General features: G+C 37.0%; 1 pseudogene; it reads left to right on the top strand.

Annotated features, from left to right (window-relative positions):
* The first annotated feature begins 9,961 nt into the window (after window positions 1–9,961).
* Window positions 9,962–12,504, top strand: LOC122306171 (annotated as a pseudogene).
* Window positions 12,505–13,159: the final 655 nt, after the last annotated feature.

Below are 13,159 nucleotides of genomic sequence, written 5' to 3' on the forward strand. Positions count from 1 at the left end.
CGTTCGAACGGTCTGGCATGACCGTCGTCATTTTGGAACGAAATTCAAATTTCGTTCCAAATTCTCACTTTTTGGGACGATTTTCAATTCGTCCCAAAGTAATTTCGTCCCAAAAAATATTTTTTGTTGTAGTGAAGAGATGTACTTCCAATAATACTATTAGAGGTTGTACATTGTGCAAATTCATATGCGCATCAATTCTGAGATCGATGTATCTTAATCGCTTCCTACAAGGTGAATTTATCCAGTAAGATTCTAGTGTCTCTGGTGATTCCTTCTGAAATCTAATCTTGAATATTGTTGTGATCATTTAAAGCTGATATTGTTCTTTGAGAGTCTCCTTCTAGGCTTCCAGCTTGATTTTTTCCTGCCTTTTGCTTGGAGCTTCTTTGACTCTAATATAAGCAGCCAATGCTTCACCTTGATGTGGGTTGCAACTGGTTGAGTGCGCTGCTACTAAAAATAATCTTTCTTTGTTGTTCCATCCTATTGCTACTGAAGTGCTACAATTTGTTCTTACTACTACATCAAAATTTATGGACACAAAATCTGAGGGTGGGTTGACCCAAAAGTTACCATGTTGTTGATTTTGCCATTCCCATGCTCTACTATGCTCATGATATGATTTTTTAACCTGCTCTAGGAATTGTTGAATAGATTTCTTTTCCGAGTTGTGGATCACTTGATTCCTATAAAACCAAATATTGTCCATGGCAATCACATCAAAAATTGAAAATTATGAATGTCATCCTCCTCAATTTGGAAATAGTTGACAAGATTGAGAATACCTAAGATCCAAGTGTTAATGTCATCCTCTCCTCTGCGGGGGAGATCAGGCTGGGCTAGTCCCACTTGTTGACCCTCACGTAAAGGTGGTCTATTCAGACAATATGTTTGACTAGACCCACTCCCGTTTGTTGATACTGCAGAGAAGGTAGGTGAGAGCCGGGTTGGTGCCATGCCCACTCTTCTTTGTAGCAGAACGGGGTAATATTCGGGTAACCTCAGGGCTGCATCCACTTTTCCATGTAGGCGGGTCAGGATGGCTTTGGTTCATCTTGCCCTTTGGTACCCCGAGGAGAGGTAAGCTATTCGGGCAATATGCCTAACTGAACTCGCTCCAGTCGATCAACGCCCATGAAGAAGGTAAGATGTGTCTGGCTATTAAGGATAGACCTGCACTCCACCAAGGGAGGGGTAGAAGCGACTCAAATCACTCTCTCCCTATTCATTCCCTTGGGTGAGGTAATTAGTCGATAGCCTTAGAACTATATTATTCTTCACCAAGGTGGGATGGGATAATCTGTTCGAGCAGCCTCAGGGCTGTTCTCATTCTCCTCCATGGGGGAGGTCGGACTAGTGTTGGGCTAGTTCCGCCTATTGACCCTTACGTGAAGGTAGTCTGTTTTGGGTCATATGTCTGATTGGACCTGCTTCTGTCTGTTGATACCGCATGGAAGGTAGTGAGGGTTGGGCTGGTGCTATGCCCACACTTCGTCTTGGCAGAAATGGGTAATGTTCGAGCAACCTTAGGGTTGGACCCGCTCTCACTTGCGGTAGGTGCGAGCTTCCCTTAGTACCTCGAGGTGAGATAAACTATTTGGATAGTGTGTTTAACTGAACCCTCTCTCGCTAGTTGACTCCCACAAGAAAGGTAAGATGTGTCGAGCTGTTGAGGACAGACCTGCACTCCACTGCGAGAGGGATAAAACAGCCTTCGGCATTACACCCATTCTTTTATTGCCTCGTAGGGAGGTAATTGGTTGGTAAAGCTTTGACGTTGGATGAGTTTTTTTGTTGATTGAGATTTCCTGAAAAAGACTAGTGTTTTTCATTAAAATAGAGTTTATATAGCAGGGAATGAAATTTACAAAATTACAGGAGGATCTGGGTTACTTTTCATTTTCCTTATATGCTCTATTCTCCCTTCCTTCAGCAGGGAGAGTTCGCGTTTTTAACAAGAGCTTGTCGTGGCTTCTTGAAAGGCACATATTCATGCTGCTTGTCTTTCCATTGGCCTTTGGCTTCAGCTTATGCATGTAACATGCATGTGTCGAGGCTTGCTCCCTTCAGATTTCCACTATCTCTTGGGCCGTCAGAAATTTGACCTTTAAATGGTAGGTGGAGGTAATTGCCTTCAACTTGTTGAGAATCAGTTGGTTGATGATAGTTTTGTATGAGGAAGGGACTTTTACCACCAAGAGTCGACCATAATAGGGGCAATGCAAGAAGTGCAGCCTGCTAAGATAGACAATGTGATAGTTCCAGCTGGTTGGACTGTCTCCCCAAAGAAGCCTTAGAGAGGCATTGAGGCTGGTAGGAGCCGGGCTACTTCTATCCTCATAAGGGTAAACACTTCCCAAAACAAAATATCCATTGAACTACTGTTGTCAATGAGAATACTCCTTATGGTGAAGTTAGCAATCTGCATGGTCACCACTAACGCATCGTCATGTGGATAGAAGACTCATGTCAGCTTCTCCAAATGAGATTATGGGGGCAGGTTCGACCCTTCGGTACTTGGTGAGGGTGGTAGAAGGCTAAGTAGACTTCTCAATATCGCACCTTCCTAGCGTGTGCCTTTCTTCCGGATAAAGTCACCCCTCCGCTATAGTTCGAATTTCTTCCATTGGAGGCACCTCTTGGTGTGGCTACTATGGGGGAGCGCAATGAGGTTCTCGCCTAATCTCCCTTCTCATTGGGCTTTTCACTCTCCTCTATCAATATCCCTTGTGAGGGCTCCTCTCCCAGAAGTGCCCCATCTACAACCGTTCTTCTATTTAGGAAGGAGGGACCTTGGTGCTATTTGGTCCACCTAGTGCGAACGAAAACCGTCAATGTTGTGGGTGGTTGACTGGTGGTAGGTATAGTAGCGACGTTCCTCTTAGTTCAGTTGTCTCTCCTTTCTTTGGATGGTGAATGTCAACTAGTTGTGTCGGTATGACATATTCCTTGAGGTAGGCTCCTCCTTCCTTGCCTCTCGATGCTTTCGTTCAGCTTTTTTGCAAATATGACCTTTTGTTGGTGCTTTCTCATTTTGGTCCACTCGCTCCAACTCCTTTCTCCTCGGTTCAGCCAGGGCGCGGATAGTGTCCTTGGTACTAAAAAAGTTATCGGCCTGGTCCATGAATTCCCAAAGATTCATGGGGGTTTTCTTTGCCAGTTCAACTATGAATACAGATCGGAGCCATACTCCCTCATGAGTGCTACTAGGGTAATCTTCTCGTCTTGGTCCTCCGCTATCATTCATTCTTTATTAAATTGGGATACGTAGGTTTTCATACTGTTTTCTTCCTTTTGCTTGATGGTGAGGAGGAATGTCATAGGGTGTCTCCTCCTTCTACTGGCCTTGAAATGGGTGACGAACAAGAAGACCAACTCATCAAAGTTTTCTATGGAGCTTGATGTTAGGAAGTCAAATCACGTCCTCACTGGTTCCCTTAAAGTTAACTGAAAGGCCCTATAAGCCACCTCCTCGGGAAAACCATCAGGCTCATGTGGGTTTTGAAAGTTTCAAAATCATCCACTAGGTCTCAGGTTCCATCATATACTTTCATGGAGGGAACCTGTAACTTTGGTGGTAGTGGGACTGCTATTACCTTTATGTTGTATGGTAAGCTCGTACTAACGAGTAGCCAATCCACTGATGATGAGCTATTCATCCTTCTCATCACCTTCTCATACTTTCCTTTGAGGTTGCGAAGCTCGTCTCGTCCTGCATGTTCTTTCTCTCTTTCTGGTCGTTGTCATCTCCTTCTTCCCATTTTAATTCTTGGTGCTCACTGGTGCTAGGATATTTGTGGTCTGTCAAATCTTGATTGTCGTCCTTGAGGGATTGGTTTTCCTCGCAGAGAACATTCATCTCGCTGGTGAGTTTTTCCATGGCCGCTATCCTAGCCCCCATGTTTACCAATGTTGCTTCTTCTTGGTCTTGCACCAACTGAGAATGGGTCATTGCAGGCATATGAAAGATACGCTAAAGTTTTTTAGATCCCACAAATGGCGCAACTATTGACGAGATGTTTCGTACGCATAAGGGTCGGGCTCTCAACGGTCTAGGTCTTTGTTCTTGGGGGCCTACAACTACAAAGAAAGAGTTGGAAATGGTAGCCCTAGAATAGCACAAGGAGCCTCAGATGCCTAATTCAGCGATAACCCTCAAATAAAATGGGAAAGCATGAATATAGTAAGTAAACTCTTAGTTGAGAATCCGATCCCTTTACCTAATGGCTTGGGATGCTTTTATACCCATTCTCAAGGGTCAAACGGCCATACCTTGTGGACTGGGTGGAGAGGTATCATCTCGGAGTTTCGTCTTCCATGCCTCCTTTAATGCACTGTGATTTCCTAGTGAGTGCTTTTAATGGGAAAGTGATCTCTTGGTGTTGCTCTGGGTCCCAGTCCCCTCTCTTTGTCGTGCTTCCCTCCCATTTTGTTGGTTTGGCCTTCCACGCTCCCTACATAACGTCCCATCCTAACTTAGATACGTATGCCCATCTTACGTGGGTTGTGGGTTCCGGTTGGGTCGCTAAGAATATTTGTGGGTCTGGGTTTGGCTTTTTAGGCCACATAGGATGTTGGGGACACTCTTGATGTCAGGTCTGGACCGATCCTCATGGGCTTAAGGCCTGAGAATATCTTCCTAATAGTTACCCCATCAGACCATGAGAGAAATTATTTTTTAATATATTATTTATTGAATTTTGTAAAATTAAACATATAAACTTGAAAAGTTGTTTAAATTAATAGTTTTTAAATAAGATATTTTTTTAATAAAAATTGTTTTGGTTTTTTCCTGTTTTAATTTGTATTGAAAATTAGGGAAATGATTAAATTAAAAGTTAAAGGCAAATCTTTTTCGAAAATTGAAAGATGTTTGAATTGAAGTTGAAACAAAAAGAATATATAAATGACTTAACCAGATATGACCATAATGTTCAAAAGTGGCAATTATATATGCGAGCTCATTTCTTTTTTGATCATGTTTATAATAAGGTAAGACATAATAATTAGTGCTCTACCTCTAGCTTATTAAAGAACTACCGTTTTTTTTTGATAGTGATAGTTTTACTATCTTATTATCATTCATCTATTACTTAAGTGTATTTTAAATTTTTTTATTTTTATTTTATTTTTTTAAGTATTTTTTTAACATTCTTAATTATTAAGAAAAAATTAAAAAATATATAATTTTATTAATACTCACTTCCTTAATCATTAAGTAAAATAAAAAATTAAAAAAAATTAAATAAAAAAATAATAAATAGATTGTAATTGAATAGTAAGTCTATTATTATTATTATTTTTTTTTCTATTTTTACTGGAAAGACAAGTTTTACACCATATCTAGAATTTTGAGGAATGATGTCTACTTGCAATTGATTAGTACAATTAATTACAGCATTCAAGTGACCTCTTAAATACGAGCCTCAACTCTCAAGGCGTAGTACTGCTCGCCGGTGGAGTAATGAAAAGCAGCCTCGCCGGCCACATGTATGTGTGCACTGATCGATGGTAGTAGTCATGCATGCTGGAAATTATATTAATTAATTTTCTTTGCTAATTGTTTTTGGCTATGTATCCATTAATGTTAGTAATTAATGTTTCCCCATTTAATTAATAATAATAATAATTCCTTTGGGCTGCAGCTTCTCTTAGCGGGCCTCTTTTGCCTATGCAGATCGGTCGAGAGGTACTAACTAGTAGCTAGCTAGGTATCTATTTTGTCAAACTTCAGGCTGGGCTAGGCTAGGTAGCTGTTTCGATGTTACTTCAGGCCCACCTTAATTTCGACATCATCTGCGTATGTTCTAATTTCTCCATACAAAATATTTAGGCAGTTTAGATATACATATTAGATAAGATATTTTAAATAATAATAAAATTTTAAATTATTATGAGATAAAATAATTTATAAAAAAAAAAATATTTAAATAGTAAGATGTGATAGAGATAATTTTTAATTTTTTAGATTTAAAAAATATGTGAATCTTACTATCTAATAAAGGTAGCTAAATTATTTACTGTTACTTACTGTTCATGTCAAATTATGCTGTGTATACTGTTTATGTACTGTTACTGTTCATGTCATATTTTCAATTCATTATTATTTATTTAAGGAGATATTTTTAAAATTTAAAAATAAAATATAATATATTTAAATAGAAAAAATCAGTATACGGTACATTTGAGATATGTTGGACATCCAAACGGGGCCTTACTTTCTTGAACACACGAATTTTTGTCTTCTTTCTGGCTTTAGAACCAATGCTTTGTTTAATTACTGTTGGGACATTGCAACAACCTATAAAACATATCATTAATTAATTATCTAATATATATTTGTCCTAATTAAATAAATATTAATTAATTTCAGTACTATACAGGTCAGGTGGATGCACGCACGCACGCACGCATGGTGTTTTCCTTCCTTTAATGTAATTTCTTTATGCAAAACAGTAGGCGTACGTAGTATATACGTACCCACACCTGAATTACTTGCACATATGAAACAGTATAATTCACAGTAAATTTTAAGGAACTCTTCCCAATATTGCTGCGCTAAAGGTAAGCGATTGATCTCGCCTTCGTTTGAAAGATCAAGTGGCCGGCCGGGTGATTCGGGTTATAATGACGAGTAGTTGCAGCTTAACTTACTATAGTTTGCTTGTCCCGTACGTATGTTATAAGCTGTATATATACGTGCAAAAAAGAGTGAAATTGTCAAAAAATCATCCAGCTCGCAAATTAATAACGAACTGCTTAGAAGGTTCAAGGAAGGACCTGAGAATTAAGCCCAAAAGAGATTTTAAACTGATTCCGTCTTCATTTTAGGTGTTAAAGAGTATTTTAAATCATTTATAAATAATAATAAAATAATACTACTGAATTATTTATAAATAATTAAAAAAATAGTTACTAGGTATTATCAGAAGGTTCAAGGAAGGGGAACTGCTGAAAATTGATCAACATATATAATATTTCACCTATTAAATAATTAAAGAAAATTAATATACGTACGTATACCACACTTTTATCCCGCTGTAAAAAGATAAACTGAGTACTAGTCCTTTCAATTTCCTAGATATTTGTTCTCTTTTGCTTCGCTTTTATTAATTAAGCTCCAAGTACTGTGATTTTCTCATGGCGGGCGCGCGAACGTGCACCTGACATTTATTGGCCGCTATTTTAAGGCCTAGCTAAAAGCAAAATTGCCATAATCAGTACGTACGAATTAAGCTTTAATTTCCAGAAAGTTTCTCAATATAGAAGAAGATGCATGCATGTTGATCAGCAAGAAAGAGGCGTAAAATATTAAATATATATAGCAAGAAGCATATTTACCTCTTTCCCGGAAAATGATGCGAAATTTTCCCTGAATTTCTAAGATCATGCACGCTGGTACCTATATATATATATATATATATATGTATGTATGTGAGATCAAAGACATAATATTCATCCAATTCTAATTCCAACGTCCAAGCTGCTCGATCGATCTCTTACGATTTTATATCGAGTATCACATCATATCCTCCCTTAATTTCTTCATAGAAACAATGTCTTGCGTGAAGAGAAACCACCTTTTGAGCAGTATTAATAGTAATACTATTGCAAAAGTGGGGATGGTTTTGTTCTTGATTTTCATGGTCATGCCTTATCTTGGTCAGGGCAGGCCGATGGGTGGTGGAACAAATCCAAAATACGGTGTGGAGAAGCTGACAGTCTCGTTTCCGAATCGTACTCCGGTGCCACCTTCGGGGTCCAATTCTTGCACATACATCCCAACTCCTGGACCGCCCTGCAGCCCTCACTAGTATAATAATCAATGCATGGATGCTTCATTAGCTGCCATATATGGCGGTGACTATATATAATCCATAATATTAATTTGTTTTTCATTGTGTTGATCATGATTCATGTACGTAGGAAATTACAAAAGCATGATGATCTCGATCTATTTAATCTCTAGTACTGTATGTCTCTTGTGTTAAAGTACGGGTCATGTGTAATATAAATAACGCTGATGCATATATATACATGTTAATATTTCAGTTTTATATTATATATATGTTCTTGATCTTGTTTCATCCTTAAAATATATACTAATTATTAATATATTGATCATAGATTTAACTAATTGTGCTTATATATCAGAAACAATATCATATGGTACTTGAGATATTAATTCGATCGGAGGCAAAACAAAAATAATTAAATCATCAAATTAAAAGAAAGAAAATTTTCCAAATGTACAACGCGTTTGTGCCTCGATCGGCCGCCGGGAGGAGGGGCTAGCTATTCATTTCCGAGAAATTAATATGTATATATTTATATATAAATGATACCTATTAATATGTATATATCTCATGCGGCCACCATTTGCAGATCTTTTCTTTAAAAAGAGATGCTCTTAGTGACGGCGGTTGGCCGGCCATATTACTATTACCATGTAATTGCATGCTAGTTACGTAGATCTAGGCAATATTACACGCACATGCACCACGCGTTTGAAGATTTCTCAAACGCGTGCCTTTTTCTCATTTTTCTCGTCAACTTTCATAAAACCTAATAAAAAAACATTTCATAAAAAAACAAATATAAGCATTGGGAAATTAACAGAGGTGTTTTTGTAAAGAAAATTAACAAGAGAAAAGAAAAAACTTTAGTTCAAGTAAATTAACGTACAAGATATATATATATCCAACATCTCATTCATATATATATATATATATATAACATCAATTTGTCAATTAATTCTTCCTAAAGATCGAGATATAGAAGATTTTTCAATTAATGTACACCGCGTTTCATGTGCTAGTGCGACCTTTTTGCAATGACCTGGAAGGGTGACTTTTCCTAGAAATAACTAAAATAAATATAACATACTTATCATTTTATAAATTTATTTTTATGTAATTTTTATAACATTTTTAAAAAACAAATTCTTAAAAAATTCTCGAAATTTTCTTTGATTGGCTCAGGAAAAGGCCGATCATGTGCATTTATTGAGTTTTCCGATATTCATTATTCATCACTTGAACGTGAATTATAATAACTCCATATATCGTACCAAAATGTCTTGGCACAATTGGCACGCTTCATGTATTAGGAATGGATCGCATATATATTAGGAAGAAGTACTGTTATACATTATTCTCTTATTTATCATTCCCGTATATCTTTTAATGTAATATTACTTAAATAAATAAATAACTATTCATCATTTAATTATTTAATGCCATACAAAAGAAAAAAATAGTGAGATGATGATTGATTCTGAAGATGGTATTGTTTGTATTTTGAACTGAGTTGAAATGAATTAAATTTTTTTATGAATAATAGTGAGTTGAAATGGTGAAGTGAGTTTTATGAATCTTATCTAAAATGAGTTTAAATGCGTTTAGATGTTAAGATAAATTTAAATATATTTATGAAAAATTAAAAAAGATTGTAACTCGCATTTATAAAGAATTATTAAGTTAAAAGAGATTATTGATCTAATAATATATAAAGACATTTTAAATTAAAATGAATTTAATAATTTAAAAATTAAAGATTTTAATCTAAAATTAAAATGAGACAAAGTTACATACATAAAAGAGAATGGAAAACACTTAAGCCATTGCTGGTAGGTCTTGTTAGGGTCACTATTTGTTAATTTTTTTTTAATGATTAAGAAAAAATTATTTAATATTATTATAAATTTTTTATAATTTTTTAAAATATTTAAAAATAAAAAACACCCGGCGGGAGTGGCTCCAGCACCATCCAAAGAGAAGTTTTCCATATCTGGTGTCCCATCAAGAAAATGGTAACTAAGCGACTGTCGTTTCATTTTCCTCCCTCGTAAACTGCAGACAAACTATCGTTTCATCTGTCAACATCTGATGGTGTCATACTGTAATTTCCCCCAAAACCCTGAAAAATAGACTAATATACAAAATTAAATAGGTATAATAATTCGTGAGAAAATGAGAAAAAGAAACCCCGAAGAGACGTGTGGGAGTAAAGTGCAGAAAGATTCAGAAAGAACCATCTTTCAGATCTGACTCATCTGCGACTGAAAGCCTGAAACCAATCTACTTGTCTGGCGTGTTTGTGGTAGTCAGGGGAGACTGGTGGATCTTGAAGCTCATCTTAATTTTCAGGTGAAGTCTGTTACTTCAAGTTCGAAACTGTTCGACTCTTGTAAACAATTGCTTTGACTCCTAAAATTTGAGCTTTGAAATGAACTGAACTTGTTTTCTGGTTTAGGATCTTTTCAAAGTTCTGCTAATTGGGTAGACCTAGATTCTTTAAAATTTTCTGGTTTGTTTTAGTGTGGTAAGAAATGAATTTCACTGGGAACTGATCTGATTTTTTTGGAGAGGTAGTTTGAAAGACCTGCTAAATGGGTGGAGATAAGTTTCTGAAATCTGTTGAATTTCGGGGCAGTTTCAATATCACCGGTTAACATATGTAGTTCTATCTTTGGATTTTGATATTTGTTTCATTCGGTGAAGTGTTTATGGAGTTTTACCTATATTTGTATTTTTGAGGCCTTCCTGTGTTTAATTGGGTGCACTTGAATTCTCCAAAGTTTTTTAGTCTGAGAATTTTGGTGAGGGTTTTCGTAGGATAATTGTGGTAGGCGAAAGATGGGTGAGAAATTTTGGGTGAATGAAGAAGATAGGGCCGTGGTGGAGTCAGTGGTGGGTACAGAAGCGTGCGAGTTCTTGGTTTCATCTGCTTCCAAAAATACGTTATCAGATTTAGTTCCGAGGTCTGGGGATTTGGGTGTCCAGAAGGGCTTGTGCCAGATTGTTGAAGGGTCCAATTGGAATTACGCAGTTTTGTGGCGTGTTGTGAGCTTGAGATCTGGTGGTTCTGCCTTGATATGGGGTAATGGATACTGCCGAGACCTTAGACGTGGGGGAGTTGGAGACCTGAATAGATGTGGGGATGGCAGTTTGAAAGGAGTTGAGAGGACAAAGGGGGTGGAGAAGCTGGTGCTCCAGAAGCTTCACGCTTCATTTGGTGGGTCGGATGAGGATAATTTTGCAGCAAGTCTAGCGGGAGTGTCGGCTGTTGAGATGTTTTACCTTACCTCAATGTATTTTACTTTTCGGTGTGATTCATCTAATTGTGGACTCGGGGAGTTGTATGCATCTGGTAAATCAATTTGGGTTTCAGATATGCCTAGTTGTTTACATCATTATCAACAGAGGTCATTTCTAGCGAGGTTGGCTGGGTTCCAAACTGCAGTGTTTGTGCCTGTGAAATATGGATTTGTGGAGCTTGGTTCGATCAAAGCAGTTCCAGAAGAACAGAATATTGTGGACATGGTTAAAGCTACATTTGGGGAATCTAATTCTGTACAGTCAAAGGTATTTCCAAAGATTTTTGGACATGAACTTAGTCTAGGTGGTACAAAATCACGCTCGGTCAATATTAATTTTTCTCCTAAGGTTGAACACGACGCTGGTTTTATTTCAGAAACCTTCAAAGTACAAGCAATAGGTACCAATCATGTTTATGGAAATTCTTCTAATGGATGTCAAAGTGATGATAATGAAGGAAAAGGGTTTCCACAGTTGAACCAGATGGCTGTTGGGGCTTTTAATCCCCAAAATGTAGTTTCTAGTTTGGAGATGTCGAGGGATGAATTATCATCTCAGCCTGATGAGCGAAAACCCAGAAAGAGAGGGAGAAAGCCTGCCAATGGGAGAGAAGAACCATTGAATCATGTGGAAGCAGAGCGGCAGAGGCGTGAGAAGCTTAATCAGAGATTCTATGCATTAAGAGCGGTTGTCCCAAATATATCAAAGATGGACAAGGCCTCTTTGCTTGGTGATGCTATTACATATATCACTGATCTCCAGATGAAGATCAAGTTTTGGAAACTGAAAAGGAGCTGGGAAAAAATAAGTATAAAAAGCTCCCAGCACCAGAGTTTGATTTTCAGGACAAACAAGACGATTCGGTTGTAACGATAAGCTGCCCATTGGATGCTCACCCGATTTCTGGAGTCATCAAAGTGTTTAGGGAAAAACAGATTGTAGCTGAAGAGACGAATGTTTCAATGGACAATGACAAGGTTTTTCATACGTTCTCCATTCGAACTCAAGGTGGTTGTGCAGAACAGTTGAAGGAGGAGCTGATGGCCGCCCTTTCCAAGTTATTTAACCAGTAAGTTTGTGCTCAGGTGACTCAATGCATCTCCTTGAAGAAAAATGGAATCTGATGTTGACAAATTCATTATTCGTAATCTAACTTCACAGACAGCTGAATGATCTTGTTCTGTAAATATATGGATAGAGTTTTTCATCTTGTGATCTGTCTTTTAAATTGCATTGAGGCCATGAATCGGGTAGGTTGTGGATGTAGGCAGCAGTTTACTTTAAAATGGTAATTTTAAACTGATTTTATAGTTCAGCTAAAAGATAGCAGCTATAACAAAATTTGGGCTATAAAAGAGATGCATGATGACCCCAAAGCATGCTCTTGTAGAAGTTTTGTTAATTGTCCAAACTATTTATTTATCTTCGTCTTCTACCTCGGTGCATTACTTTCCATGATTTCAGGTCTATTTCTCAACAGCTGAACAAATATTTCAATTCCTGTTGTATTATTATTCCTGAGAAGATTATGGTGCTATTACTTATAAACACTAAACAAAGTTAGCATGCTATTGACAAATTATCCATATTCGGTAATTTGAAACAAAAATAGTTGCTTAGCACTGATTTTTACAGGGACCAGTACTTCCAACAAGGTTTTGGGTTGTAGTTTCTCCCCTCTTCATTTCCTTTAATAGTTAAATACAAACCTCGGTTCTTCAGTAAAAATGAACAAAGCCAGCTAGCCTGGCTTAAATGTTGAGTGTTTAACTTGATACTCAAGTCAAGAATACGGTTGTCAATGTTCATCTGAAAATGTTTTTGACTGGTTAATCGGATCATGAACCCGCAGAATGCAGCACTAAAAATATCGGGAAAATAAAACTTTCAAAACTACCACTTTTGATATTCATGACTCGCTCAAACTAAACGACCAAAAATTTGTACTCTAATCCCCATAAAACGTTCTTCATATTGTATGTTCTAGATAAGAAAAATCTACATTTAAATATAATTCGAAAAAATCAAAAGGAATTTTAAAATAAAAAAATAAAATG

Source organism: Carya illinoinensis, chromosome 4, assembly GCF_018687715.1.
Source record: "Carya illinoinensis cultivar Pawnee chromosome 4, C.illinoinensisPawnee_v1, whole genome shotgun sequence".
NCBI classification, from domain to species: domain Eukaryota; kingdom Viridiplantae; phylum Streptophyta; class Magnoliopsida; order Fagales; family Juglandaceae; genus Carya; species Carya illinoinensis.